At 38.2% G+C, this 13,521-nt stretch overlaps 1 protein-coding gene across 16 annotated transcripts in view; it reads left to right on the top strand.

The window, feature by feature from the left end:
- The window catches only part of ADGRL2 (adhesion G protein-coupled receptor L2), a 508,892-nt gene that overhangs the window by 307,191 nt on the left and 188,180 nt on the right, over positions 1-13,521 (top strand). For 2 of the 16 annotated variants that reach the window (XM_032360949.1, XM_032360964.1), the window contains exon 1: positions 12,934-13,039. The exons of 11 other annotated variants lie outside the window; for them this stretch is intronic. The gene's annotated coding sequence lies outside the window, so the exon portion shown is untranslated. 3 more of the 16 variants (XM_032360950.1, XM_032360951.1, XM_032360952.1) reach the window with 3 other exon arrangements.

Genomic DNA, 13,521 nt, shown 5'->3' with positions numbered 1-13,521 from the left:
ACATTTCTTCATATCTTTCAATATATATTGGCAGTGTAATTCATGCATTCACTCACATATAAGTTTTTGACCACTGGAGCTAAAAAATTAAAATGTTTATAGGAATAAGAAAGAAAAAGTGAGAGAAGGGCAGTTAGGTTAAACATATAGTTCTCTAGATCTATCTTGTTATTTCTCACTTTCCAAAGATATGGGTGAAGGCAGGTCCAGCTAGTTCAGTTGGAGAAATATTGGGCTCTTGATCTTGGGTTCATGGGTTCAAGCCCCATGTTGGGTGTAGAAATTACTTAAATAAATAAGTTAATTAAAAAACAAAACAAAAACAAAGATGTGGGTGAAGATATATTTCACTTTCTTTTAATGACACTTAAAGTAGAACACAAAACATTATCAATGATTAGATGATTCATGGTATAAGATACTTTTTTAAAAAATTTTACTTATTTGACAGAGAGAGACACAGTGAGGGAACATGAGCAGGGTAAGTGGGAGAGGGAGAAGCAGGCTTCCTGCTGAGCAGGGAGCCTGGTGGGTACCTGGCTCAATCCCAGGATCCTGGGATCACGACCTAAGCCAAAGGCAGAGGCTTTAACAACTGAGCCACCCAGGCACCTGGGCACAAGATACTTTGCCTTAATTTTAAGGATGTCATAGGGAATGGTGGAGACATGTTTTCATTAAAAGGGAAGGCTTTAGGGCACTTGGATGGCTCAGTTGTTAAGCATCTGCCTTTGGCTCAGGTTGTGACCTAGAGTCCTGGGATAGAGACTGCATTGGGCTCCTTGCTCAGTGGGAGGCCTGCTTTTCCCTCTCCCACTCCCTCTGCACGTGTTCCCTCTCTCTGTGTCTCTATCAAATAAATAAAATCTTAAAAAAAAAAAAAAAGGAAGGCCTCTCCTGCTGAATGTTACTATGAACTAACATCCACCCAATGTTATTAGACCTTTCCTTTTTTTTTTTTTTTTTCCCAGAAGCTGGAAATCCATGTTTTGATCAAAACCTCCTTATTTTTTAAAACTTGACAAATAACTGTTTAAAAACAAACAAACAAAATACTATGTAATCCAAGATCTATGGAGCCAATAAGTTACATTTGTTGGCTAGATTTTATATAGGGCAGCAGTTCATGACCTCTGTTGTATGCTGTGCTAAGAGCTGGCATAGAGAGTTTAGTGAGATTTTAAGGAGCTAACTGTTTAGTGCAAGAGGAGTAAATCAATAAATACAATGATGTGTAATAAGAGCTATGATAATCAATTTTCATTTTTATGGTTCTGCAACACTCAAAAATTGCATGTCATCAAAGAAAGATAAAAATAATATTCACTATGATTTTCTTAGATAGCAAAGTACTATACTAATATATTTTGAAAAGATTTTTTAAAAACTAGGAATATAAACAAAAAGAAATAGAATGCAAAGTGTCAGCAGAAAATGAGATCTTCTTTGGAAATTTTAATTAATTTACTCCTTAAAATAACATTAATAGAATTTACAAGTGATTTGGCAGGAAAAAAAAAAGTTAAAATGTTTTTTGGGTCTTGGATGTAGGGTTCCAGTCCTTACTTAATAATCATAAATGAACAAAGATGGAAATATGATACTTTTACCATAATGCATAAAATATCAGATGTTTTGTGTTTGAATAAAAGTACTAGGGTACAAGTACTAGGGTACAATATAAAACCCTTGAAATGCTTCATCTAAGTCTTATTGATTGTAATTTCTGAAGTTCCTTAGATACATCGTTACATTATATAAATTGTTGGGAGAGAACAGTAGAAGGGAGAAAGCTTGTTCTAGGTAATATGGAACAGACAGCCAACTTTTCAACTTCTCTGAATTAAAAAACTCAAACATATTAATTCCTGCCTTCCTTGAACTATTTCCCACCTCTCCAACACACATACATACACACACACGAAAATAATAGTGCTATATACTCCCTGAACAATTTTGTCTGTATTTATGATTCTCTTTACTTACAAGCACACTCACACACAAATATTGTCATTAAATTAATTTTTAGGAAAACATTCAAATTTTCATTGTAATCACCAATTTGTAAAGATAGTAAAATATTTACAGATGGTCTATAGAAATATTTCAATAAATTGACTAAACAAATGTGTTAAGTAAATTTATGTATGTGTGTTTATATGTACACTTGTGATAAGTATGTTTGTATAAGATTTCTAGGTTATTTGACTTGTAATATCCATATCAGCAAAGCAATGCTACAATATTTGGATAAGAAGTAGCCTTATTATTGAACTAAATAATATAGTAGTATTCATGATTATAGGCTTCTGACTCATATATTCTATAAATACTTTTCAATAACCAACTATAGCTCAGGTCCTTTGCTAGACACTAAAGGGGCCACTATTTTTCAAAAATCTGAGAGGAGGGGGTGCCTGGGTGACTCAGTGGGTTAAGGCTTCTGCCTTCAGCTCAGTTCATGATCCTGTGGTCCTGGGATTGAGCCCCACATCGGGCTCTCTACTCGGCGGGGAGCCTGTTTCCTCCTCTCTCTATCTGCCTCTCTGCTTACTTGTGATCTCTGTCTGTCAAATAAATAAATAAAATCTTAAAAAAAAATCTGAGAGTAGATAAAGTGTTGAAAAAATTACTTCACACGATTGGTGTGTACTTGTGGTTTTAGAGAGAAAGCTCCAAATAGGAGTTTTAGGCATGTAATGAATTTTTGAAAAACTGTTGTCTCCCCACGAGTTCATGATGCTACATTGGTATAACAAGCACCTTTAATAGTTGTATCAGTCCACTGAGAGCTTCTTATACCTGCTTACTAAGGTTTGAGTATTGTGGGTAACGGGTATAAAACCATATTGTGTAATAACTGGGTTTATGGATTGTTGGGTAAGGGAGAAAAGGACTGGAGAAAATAGAAGCTTCAAAATTTTACTAATTGTCACAAACATAGATTGAGATTTTAATATGCATAAAATTAGGACCTCTCTGGTATATCAAGCTAAAATGAATTTGTTGAAAGGATGGGTCACAAAATTCAAATAAAACCTGAATGAACCCATCAAAACTTAATTGAATGGACAGGGGTATAGCATCACAAAGGAAAAACTGGATGGAATTTCCGAAATAAAGTAAAAACACAACATCCATCTATCTATTTATCTATCTATCTATCCATCTATCTATCTATCTCCTTGTAGGAGATACTTAGGTGAAAGCTTATTTTCCTGCATGTTTAAAACTAAAATTGGGGAGAACCTTTCATAAATGTATTCTATAACCTTACCAAAACTGGGGAAATATTTCATCATTTTCATTATTTTTATAAGTAAAAATGGATCTTCAGGGAAAAAAGAACAATAAGACCTATTTGAGAGCAAATTTTGTGAAGTAATAGTCTGTGAAGAAATAGTATATAACTAAAATTCCTAAATGCCATGCACATTAAGCATATCATATAAATTTTTATGTCCTAGTTAGTTTTGTGTATTTGTTTATAAATTTTTGGGTATATTCTTACTTATTTTCCATGCATATTTGCCCTTTGCTTCCACACATGATTTATTTCTCTGGGGAAGGAGTGTTTACCACTTCCCACTAGCACCTAGAGCCCTGAATTGAGGAAAGCAAGTTTTCTATGAGTGTTGAGTAATTGTTTTTCTTATTCTTACATTTTGGAAAATATATGTCAGCCTGCAATCTCAGTAAAAATGCAAAATTAAAAATGAGTATAAGAAATAATGTGCACATTTCTCTGACATTAAACCACCCTGTTGTGCCAAATGTAGCACAAATGGCCCTCTAACAGGGGTCCTATGCAAGCAGTGGGTGATCAAAGAACACTTTGCAGAAATAACAAGTCACACTGGTGGTGTCAAGGACAATGTATTCTGAATTTCTATTTCGTATTTCTTCTGTGATATTGTGCCAGAACACAAATATATAGTCACAGATATATACATATACATGTGCATATATATTTTACAGAATTTAAATAATTCATTCAAATAAATTATTTAAATGATTTAAAAATTCCTTTGTCAAACAGATTAATGGAACCTTGTTATTCAAAAGATAAATCATTTTATATGAAGTGGCAAAGACTTCAAGGGCTAATAAAGGTTTTATGAGAGATAAACTTTTAATGAATTAATACTTTTGCATGTACTTATTTTCTATATACATAAATATACACATGGATGCTTACAATGATATTTATATCAACATTTTTAACTGACTTTTAAGGAAATAGTATTCAGAGTTTTGAAAATAAAGGGTTTTTATAGATCTGATTTTTAGGAGCTGATGGATTATAATTCACCAAGTTAAGTAGAAGAAGGTTTAAATAATAGTGCTATAAATGTTATAATCTGTGTAATGAGATAAAATAGGCTTTTTTTTTTCTATATGTAATTTATATGAGTCATTAATCCTGAACAATTTTATATATGTCATTTTCTAGGGTTTGGAATTTATTTAGCACTTACGCCCTTTTGCTGCACAGGTCTTCATCAAAAAGATGCTTTGCTCTAGAAAATTATGGTGAACTACTATTTGTATAACAAGAGCTTAAGACCCTGGGAAAAAAGTTTTAAGGATTTTTATGAAGCTCAGTACACATTCTTCAGCCAAATTTTGGCACAGTTTCAATCTGAGACTCTAGTGAAATTCAACTGGTTTATTTTATAATTAAAAACAAGGAAATCATAGTAACAAAATTATATAATGTATAGTATTCATGTTTATAATAGAAACATCCATAAAGAAAGAAACATGTTCTAACTTTTCTCATTACTCCAAAGAGAATTGCATCTTTAATCACACAAAGCAAAACTGCTTTCTAATTTTGTTTAAAGTGTTTCAATACTTACAAAACCCAGATCAGGTTATTATAAATCTAGAGCAAATTAGAATCGCTGGCCTCTGCTCAGCTCTATGTAAGGGTTCTATGTAAATCATAAATTTAATGGCATACTAAGAAACACATCTGTTTCAGTTTTGTAGAAGTTAATAATCTAACTATAGAGTATTTAAACACTTCTTTCATTAACTGGAAAACTGAGGCAAAGATAGACTTTTCTTAGTTATAAGTTGTAATATTTTATCTACAAATTTTGATAAGCTGTAAACTTACCTAAGTTGTTAAAGGTAGTTTTCTAAATATTCAATCTAATATTTATTTTTGACATTACATGATTCCCTCCTGTATAGAAATATTCATTATAAACAAATAGGCTAGCATTATCATCTCAAATCAACACCTGTATAAAACACTTTGATTTATATATATCATATCTTTGCAATAAGGTATTGGACAGAAAGTAAATATTGAGTAATTATATGAAATGTCAAAATTCATTCTTTTAAATATTTTTCAGATTCTTTATTTGATTACCTATAGTTTTTTTTTTTAATGATAAATGATTGTCTTCTGGGGATCCATATCATTTAAAAATAGTTTATATTCTTGAATACTCAAATATTTACATTTTATACCTAATATTCTTACTCAATATTTCTAAAATTTTATTTTATTTTAAAATATTTTTCATCTTATCTCCATGACCCATTTCTTTGAGACATGTTACTTCATATATAGATGTAATCCAGTATTATAATGAATTATTGTGTTTCAATTATCATTAGATAATAAACAGGAAATTAGTTTTTCTTGTAGTGTATTCTGCATTGTCTGAACAATGAAATATATGTGGTTTGAATTTGGGTCATTAATTCAGGTAGTAAGGACATAATTCTAATTAAATTGGTGTCATAAATTACATTCCCATAATGAAGGGGGGCACTCTTTTAATGCACTGAAAGAGTTATTTGTAGATACGTGATTTTGGTAACCAGGACAGCTGGATAAGAGGGTGGATGGTTCAGTGTAACACATCTCCACCACTGAAACAAAACCTTTCAAAGAATATATTGTTCAAGTGACAGTTCAGCAACTTCTTTTTTAATGTAGAGTAGCTGAAGAGGTTATGTGTTTTTATTTTTTAACCTAAAACAAAAATTTTTCATTGAACGTAGTTCCACAAAACCTTATCATTTCCAAATCATTTCAGTAGTCCTTTGAGATATAAATGACATTGTAGCATGATTAGAAATTTGGATGCTTATTTTAAAGAAAACAAATTCTTTTCTAATGCACTTTTACTTATCAAAAAACATATGCCCATTACATCATTGTTTGGTCTAGGTCCTAGTGATTGATTTCATAGTGACCTTAAGAATGCACTGTAATGAGCTGCAATAAGTTGAAACTTAATTATAAAGATTTAAATTATTCTTGAAAATAGAGATGGCAACATTCTATTATCTTATCAAGAAACTATGATGAGAGCTAGGCTTAGGAGAAAAATCTTTGCAAATTGCTATTCTATTTTCCACATGCTCAGACAAATTTATGGTTACTGAAATATACATAACAAAGAAAGGCCTTTAGAAAATAAAGTAGTTAAGTGGAGTTAAAAATAACTCTCATATTAGAGAACAAAATAGTGAAAAGTGTTAGCAATAGGTTATTTATCTGATCAAAAGGATCAACCAAAGCCAAGGTCAAACATCTCGCTTTATACAGTTGTACACTATATTTTCAAAACTGCAACGAAATCATTTTTTGTTGAAAAAATACTGAGATCATAGATTACAATTATGATTTTATTATTTCATGCCTATCATTAAAAAAATCATAACATTTTCTAATATGAAAATGTTATATAATTGTACCTTTGACTCACTATCTAAGGTGCAGGAGGCTTTTTGTCAGTTTGTTTTCTTACTTTTAAAAGCCTTTTGCAAGTTTGCTGTGCTATAATGAACAATGACATGAATAATCAAAATCATTCACAGAGACACTAAAAATTCTATTTGGACTTCTCTGAAATTGGTCTTTGGTAATCTTTGATAACTCAATAGAGTGGAGTTGCCTCTACTATGAACCAATGACTTGCTTTTGTTCTCATCTAAGATATACATGTTTGCTTTACGAAGAATTGCCCATCCAAATATTTTATATTTAAAACAAAGAGTTGTGATTTAGGATACTCTTAGTTTAGCTTCAATATTTTTTTAAAAAATTAAGGAAATTTTATCTCTATTGTGATACAGGTTTTCTGAATATTTTAAAAAGGCATGAGGAGACCTATTTTTAAACTATGGACTTTAATAAAATATTTGGATGTGAGTACAATGAACAAAAAATTACTATAAGAAGTTATAGACAGCTTTGTATAAAATAAGGGTTATTATAGTTATACTTCATGGTTTGACAGAAACATTGATAGTAAAAGATCTATAAGACCCAATTATAGAAAATCCTCAAAGTGCAGAGATTAACAAGAGTTATGGGAACAATCTATGGGAAAGAAAGACTAATTTAGAGTTGTATAAGACTCAGTGGAACAATGATTACGTAGAACATCTTATTTAATTTGCTTACTTTTGAGAATCATAATGGCAATGGTATAAAATTTTTATAATCTTTTATATATATTTATACATATAAACACTCTAAGTGCACAGTCATGCTACCAGTTGTATTGGTGAATTTTTTAAAAAAGTATTAATTAAAAAATGATAGGTATATAATAATAATAATATATGTGGTGATTATATACTTCTAAACAATATCATTAAGCACAGTTCACCATAATTATATGTATACTGTTGTTTAAATGTCATTACTTTTGGAGACTGCATCTCTACATTTTAGATGGAGTTTGGCTTTCTTGGACAAAGATTTACTCTGCCTGAAGAGAGCTGGGAGAATAGTTAAATTTATTGGCTTTGCCAAATGCTTTCATATGTTTCTACTCTCATGGAAAATGAGTTTTGATTTCTTCTCAGCCTCCATGCATGGCAAAGCTAAAATGAAAAACAAAGCTAGCAACTTTCAACCAGTTCTAGTTAAGTTTGGTATTCACACATTGCTTTGATCTGCTCCAGAGCTTTATAACACTTACTTTCTAGAGTAGGGAAAGCTAGTTTCAGCACTAAGCATCACTGAATAGTAAAGATGAAGAAATGGGAACTGGTTAACTTTAGGGTGAAATGTAGCGAATTTTATTTCTGTTTGTGTATTAGAAACCAGACCAGTTTCACCTGTTATTTGTTTACTTGTCTGTTTTATTTTAGAACTCACATCACTCTCATCACAGGCAAAAATATACTCCCCATAATGAATACAGCCTACTCTCCTTAACAGTTCTCTACAGCTGCATAGCTCAAACTTAGAATTTTTGGCCCAGTATCAAGTCCCAAATCTCCCCACTCCACCCCAGCCCACCTCCATGTAGCCCCTTTTAGAACTGTCTTATCTATATCCGAGTTTGGCAGAGTGGGACAGTGGAGAAGTTACTTACTGTTCTACTGGCTTGTACTAATCATAATATTTTAATGCCCATTTTCCTACCTCTTCAGATTCTTTAATTTGGTACCCAAACTATTGTTATTCATACTTGTATTTTGACAAGTACCTCATCACTTTCCTTTAAACAAAGGTGCTTAGATGGTAATAGCTTCAAAAATTAGCATAATTTCTGTATCAGAAATATGTGAACCCACAGAATAAGATAATCTAGTTTCCTAAAGTTGCTTAAATTAAAAACATGAGTTTCTAGAGTTGGAAAAAACATATATGGTTAAAATGTTTGAAGCCCATCAATCTCTCTAACCACGTAAGCTAACGAGTACCTTCTGTTTTCTTTGAATGAAATCACGAGTGGTTAGATGTTGATTTAACATAAAACAAATGGAAATGGGTGTTTCCTTTGTCCTTTGCAGAATTTATTTTTAAAAACAATTAGCAAGTATTACGAATAAGTCAATGATTTTGCCATTACTTAAATAATAATACAGATTGAGTAGTTAATTTGATTGGATTTTAGGGAATGCATAATATACTCCAACTCCCCTTAACTTGCTAACATCTGCAGACATTATTAAGCTTCTCATTTCATTTTTTTCCCTGCCATAACACCTGTATTGTTATAAATTATGTTTTGAATTGTCATGAAGTGTCAGGCAAATTATGTTTTCTGGTGTGTATGTCATTTAAAGGTTCCTTTGTAATGGCAGGTTTGTGGCTAACAGCTTAATCTTTAATATATCAATGCAATTAAAAGCTCTTTTCAATTCCTTTTTGTGGACACAGAGAAGGTTGAACCATTATTATGGGTAAAGTGCAAGGAAAGAATTAAAAATTCTTTAATATTTAAAACATCCTAGAGAAGGAATACATTTAGCTGTAATTTTAAAAACACAGCAAGCTTATTATATCATTTGCAAAAAAGCTTTGAATGCTTTGAACTCTATAAAATACACATCCTATTGAATTAAAATTAAAAACTTGTATGACGCATTTTCCACTCCCTATAGTTTTAACCCACTTCTGACAACTCTTTTCAGGAACATAGTGGAGAGTGACTTACTTAGGTCCAGAGCATCAAAGAATGTCAGACCTATGAAATGTAGACAGTGGGCTCTTCCAGAGATTCTTTCTGAGAGTTAAATAAATAAGTAAATGAGCCAACATATGGCCTGCTTAATTCAGTCAAAAATTTCTATTGATTACTTACTAAGCTCACTAAATAAAAACTTCAGCCCAGGTTTTGCCTCCCAAAAGAAAATAGGATTAGACTGATCTATGCACTCATTGGGGCTTCTTGTGAATCATGCCCGGATGAGTGAAAAACCTTCAAAGATGAACAAAGGAAAGGGCTAAAATTTTTCAGTAAATGTAGATTATTATTTGACATATTTTGGTTTATAATCTTGAATAAAACAATTTTGAATTCTAGAAGAGACCAAGATACAAATAACCTCTGAGGTCTAAGAATCTCATAATTTTACCTCTTTTCAACTAAAGAAGCCTGATTTAATTTTCCTAGGTAGATCTGTTGTATGTGTAATTTTGACAGATTTAAAAACCTTAGGTACATAGTAAGGTTTCATACCACCTCTGCATACGTGTTTTTTTTTTTTTTTCCCAGATGAGGCTTGTGTCCTCTATCGATAATATTTGAATTATGTTATCTATGAAATTCCAAATGGAAGTGTTTATGTAGTTTAAAACACAAATGTTCTGAGTGGCTCCTCTTATCTTTTGGAATGGTGAGAATATTAATACATCAATACATTAAGTACAAGGAAATCTGATCATCAAGGATTCTTGATTTGAGAAGTATAATGGATCAACCGAAAGAGTAGGTTTTGGTTATTTGCACATGTGTACTTTTAACTTGTGATTTTTTTACAAGTTGAGAACAAACTTGACCAATAGCTGGATTTACTTTAATACTACAAATGCCTGGCTCTGTGACAAAATACTGATAGGTATTTAGAGGCTTCAAGTCTTTTAACAGTCTGCTGTTGACATTTTAATAACATTGTTGTTTGAAATGATTCCTGAAGTATGATGACTACAACAAACCCGCAGCAACAAAAAGCGCAGAGTTTCTGAAAGCAAAGCAGCTCAAGTTTCATCCTATTTTCTAAAGGTTTTAAACCTTGATGAATCGGTTTTTCTTGAAAACCAATGCATACATGCTTCTTTAATTGAGGGCAGCGTTCATTAGTAGTATTAGTGATTGAGAAATACGTCTGAAAATTTAGGGAATTTCAGCTTAGAGATTTTGTAATAAAATTAAAAAAAAAAATCCAGTTTTGACCTTCCTCGTATACAGAGGACACTTAAACTGGCTTTAAAATATTTTTCAAGCGTAATTTGTCCCGTCGTGGTCTGCTCTCTTCAGCTCAGGTTCATCGCTGGCGCTGCCTGGCTGTTTACTGACCCTACCATCAGAGAGGTGGCAAGGAAGTGTGGTCAGAGGACAAGAGCAAAAGCAGTTTCAATGTAAGGAAATGAGGGAAACAGACCTAACAGCACGATGAATGCACTTGCGAGTAAAGAGAGCCTTGTAGTCTCCTTTCCTTCCTTTGCTTATCCTGGTGGGTTTAATCAAAAACAAACAAAACGCTCTTGTGAAATATAGTCAATAAAGTCAAAGTTTGGCGAGGTCTCTGTAACTACAAAGAAAAAGTCACCGCAATTTTAAAAAATGTAACTTTCATTAACGAGCGCGCCGGAAATCTCAGGTATCAAAGACGCATTAACCCTGGAGCGTCCCCCGCGCGCCGCAGCCGGACGGAGGCGACCGCGGCGAACAGACGTTCTTTTCTCCTCGGAGCAGTCACACAAAAGGAGGGCTGCGGAAACTAAAAGTTTCGGAGCCTCTGGCTCGCTGCGTGGAGAAAAGAGAAAACCTGGAGACGGGGTGGGTAAAAGACGCATCCTGGGCGCCTCTCCGAAGTGCAGGCAAGGAGAAAGCTCCCGGGCCTGGAAGGAAGAGGGGAGGCCCCCCCCCCCCCGCCAACCCGAGCCGCTGGCCAGTCCCCTGCGCCCCGCCTCGGAGGCCCGAGCACCGCACTCCGCCGTGCTCTCCCAAATACCCTTCACCCCGTTCCAGAAATAAAATAAATGTTTTTAAAGTGCGTGTGTGTGGACAGGATGGAGAGCGCGCGCCGGAGGAGCGCGCGGAGGACCTCGCGCGCAGTGAGTGGAGTTTGGGGGTGGGGGTCGGGGTGGAAGGCGTGTGTTGATGGTGGGAGGGGGGAGACAGGGGGTGGCGAGCCGACAGAGAGGCAGAGGAGGGGCGCCAGCCGCCGCAGGCCGCCTCCGGGGCGCGTTCCGAGGCCGAGCGCGCGCATCCCTCGCCGCCGCTGCCCGGACAGCCCTGCGGCCGCCCCGCCGGCGGAGCCGGGGCCGGCCTGTCCTAGGGCGGTAGCTCGGCCACCGCCACCGCCACTCGAACTGCTCAAGCCCGTAAGTGTCTCCTTTCGCTCCCCTCCCCCCTGCTCGGGCGCACCGCCGCCGCAGCTGCTCAAATGGAGTGGAAAATGGCCATTGGGCGGCAATGAGTTATAGATTATCTGCTCCACGTTTTGTACTTAGCTGCCTGTAATCTTCTTTTGAGTTTGCCTGAGCCCCTTGCTGGAAAAATCAGGAGGGAGAGATTTGTCCTTTGCCGCTGTACACGCTAATATGTTTATATGATTAGTCGAACTCGGGAAGGGGGGTGGGTAGGTGGGGATTTGGGGAGGAGGAGGAGGAGGAGGAGGAGGCTGGAGGTGACTCCAGTTCAGACCTCGCCGAGAGTCTGTGTCAGGACTTCGCACTCCCCCATCTCTCTCCCTCTCTCCCTCTCTCTCTCCCTCTCTCCCTCTCACTCTCTCTCCGCTCACACACACACTCGCAGAGGTGCCGGAGCGAAATCGGGAGCTTACCGGAGAATTCCTTGGGATTGTTGGGGGGCATCTCCCCTCCGTAGCTGTGCGTGGCGTGGCTCTTCCGTGCACCTCCCAGCTTCCCCGAGCCAGAGTCCTCGCCTTCAGCCTTTCGTGGGGCAGCGGCCACCGCTCAGCCTCGGGCCGGAGCCCCGAAATGTGAGGAGGGGGCGCCGCTGTCTCCCGCCCCAGGCCGCAGGGTCGGCGCGAGGGATGCCAGTCCGGCCGGCGCAGACCGCGGGCTGAGGGGCTTCGCCTGACAAACTGAGTTGGCCTCGCGCCGCCGGCGTCTGCCCGCCCCTCCCGCGGCCGCCGCTCCGAGGGGACTCCCAAGTCTGCGCACCTCTGTCGGGCTTTTACCTCCGCCACCCCTTTCGCTCTGATTCCCGAAATTTTGATTTTTCTAAGGGAGCGTGAGGTCTGGGGGTGTGCGCGCGTGTATAAAAGACCCCTCTCCGGAGCGGCGTGTGGGAAACTGCGGGACAATGTTGACCTAACCCCAGGAGCCGCCCGGCGCTGGCTGCTTGGCTGGAGGAGGCGGCGGCGGCGGCGGCCGAGCAGGAGGACGCGCCGAGCAGCGGCGCCGTGTCCCGCCGGCGAGCCGCGGCGCTGCCTCCGGCGCGGACTCGGCGGCCGGCGAGCCGCGTGCGGCCGGCCTCGGCCCTCACCGGCCCGGGTCGCCGCTGCTCCTCTGCTCCTCTCCCCGCGCGGCCCTCGCGCCAGACGGCCCGCCCCCGGGGCGCGCTCGCAGACCGAGGTAAGATCCGCAGGAGCGAACAATGTGCCTCTGTGCCGGGCTTCGGAGACCTGTTTGCTTTGCGCCTCCTGCCCGGGGGTGGATGCTGGAGGTGGAGGGAGCCGCGGGTGAGTTGGGGCTCGCCTGTTTGTTTATGTTCGGCCCGGCCGAGGGAGAGACCCGCGCTGGCTCTTGCTGCGCCCCCTCCCCCCACCTCCTCTGCTCAGAAATCGATACGCAGAACTCCAGTCCCGTCCAGCCAGCTTCTCCTTTTCTCGGGGAGCGGTTGTAACGCTCTCTAGGCATCAGTCTGTTTGCAGGGGGGCGTGGGGGAGTACGTTTGGGTTAGCGTTTTTTGATTTTCTGAAAGCTTGGGTCGGAAGGTGTCGGTCTCCCTCTTAGAGCCCGTCTGGGGAGGGCGATGTGAGGCGCGCCCTCCGTGGGACCGCTCTGCTTGGGGTGCGGGGCCCCTCCCGCCCCCCTCTGCAGACCTGTCCCGGGCT

Source organism: Mustela erminea, chromosome 10 (assembly GCF_009829155.1).
Source record: "Mustela erminea isolate mMusErm1 chromosome 10, mMusErm1.Pri, whole genome shotgun sequence".
Taxonomy (NCBI): Eukaryota; Metazoa; Chordata; class Mammalia; order Carnivora; family Mustelidae; genus Mustela; species Mustela erminea.
Note: the sequence above shows the minus strand (reverse complement) of the source record. Positions and strands in the feature narration are given on the sequence as shown.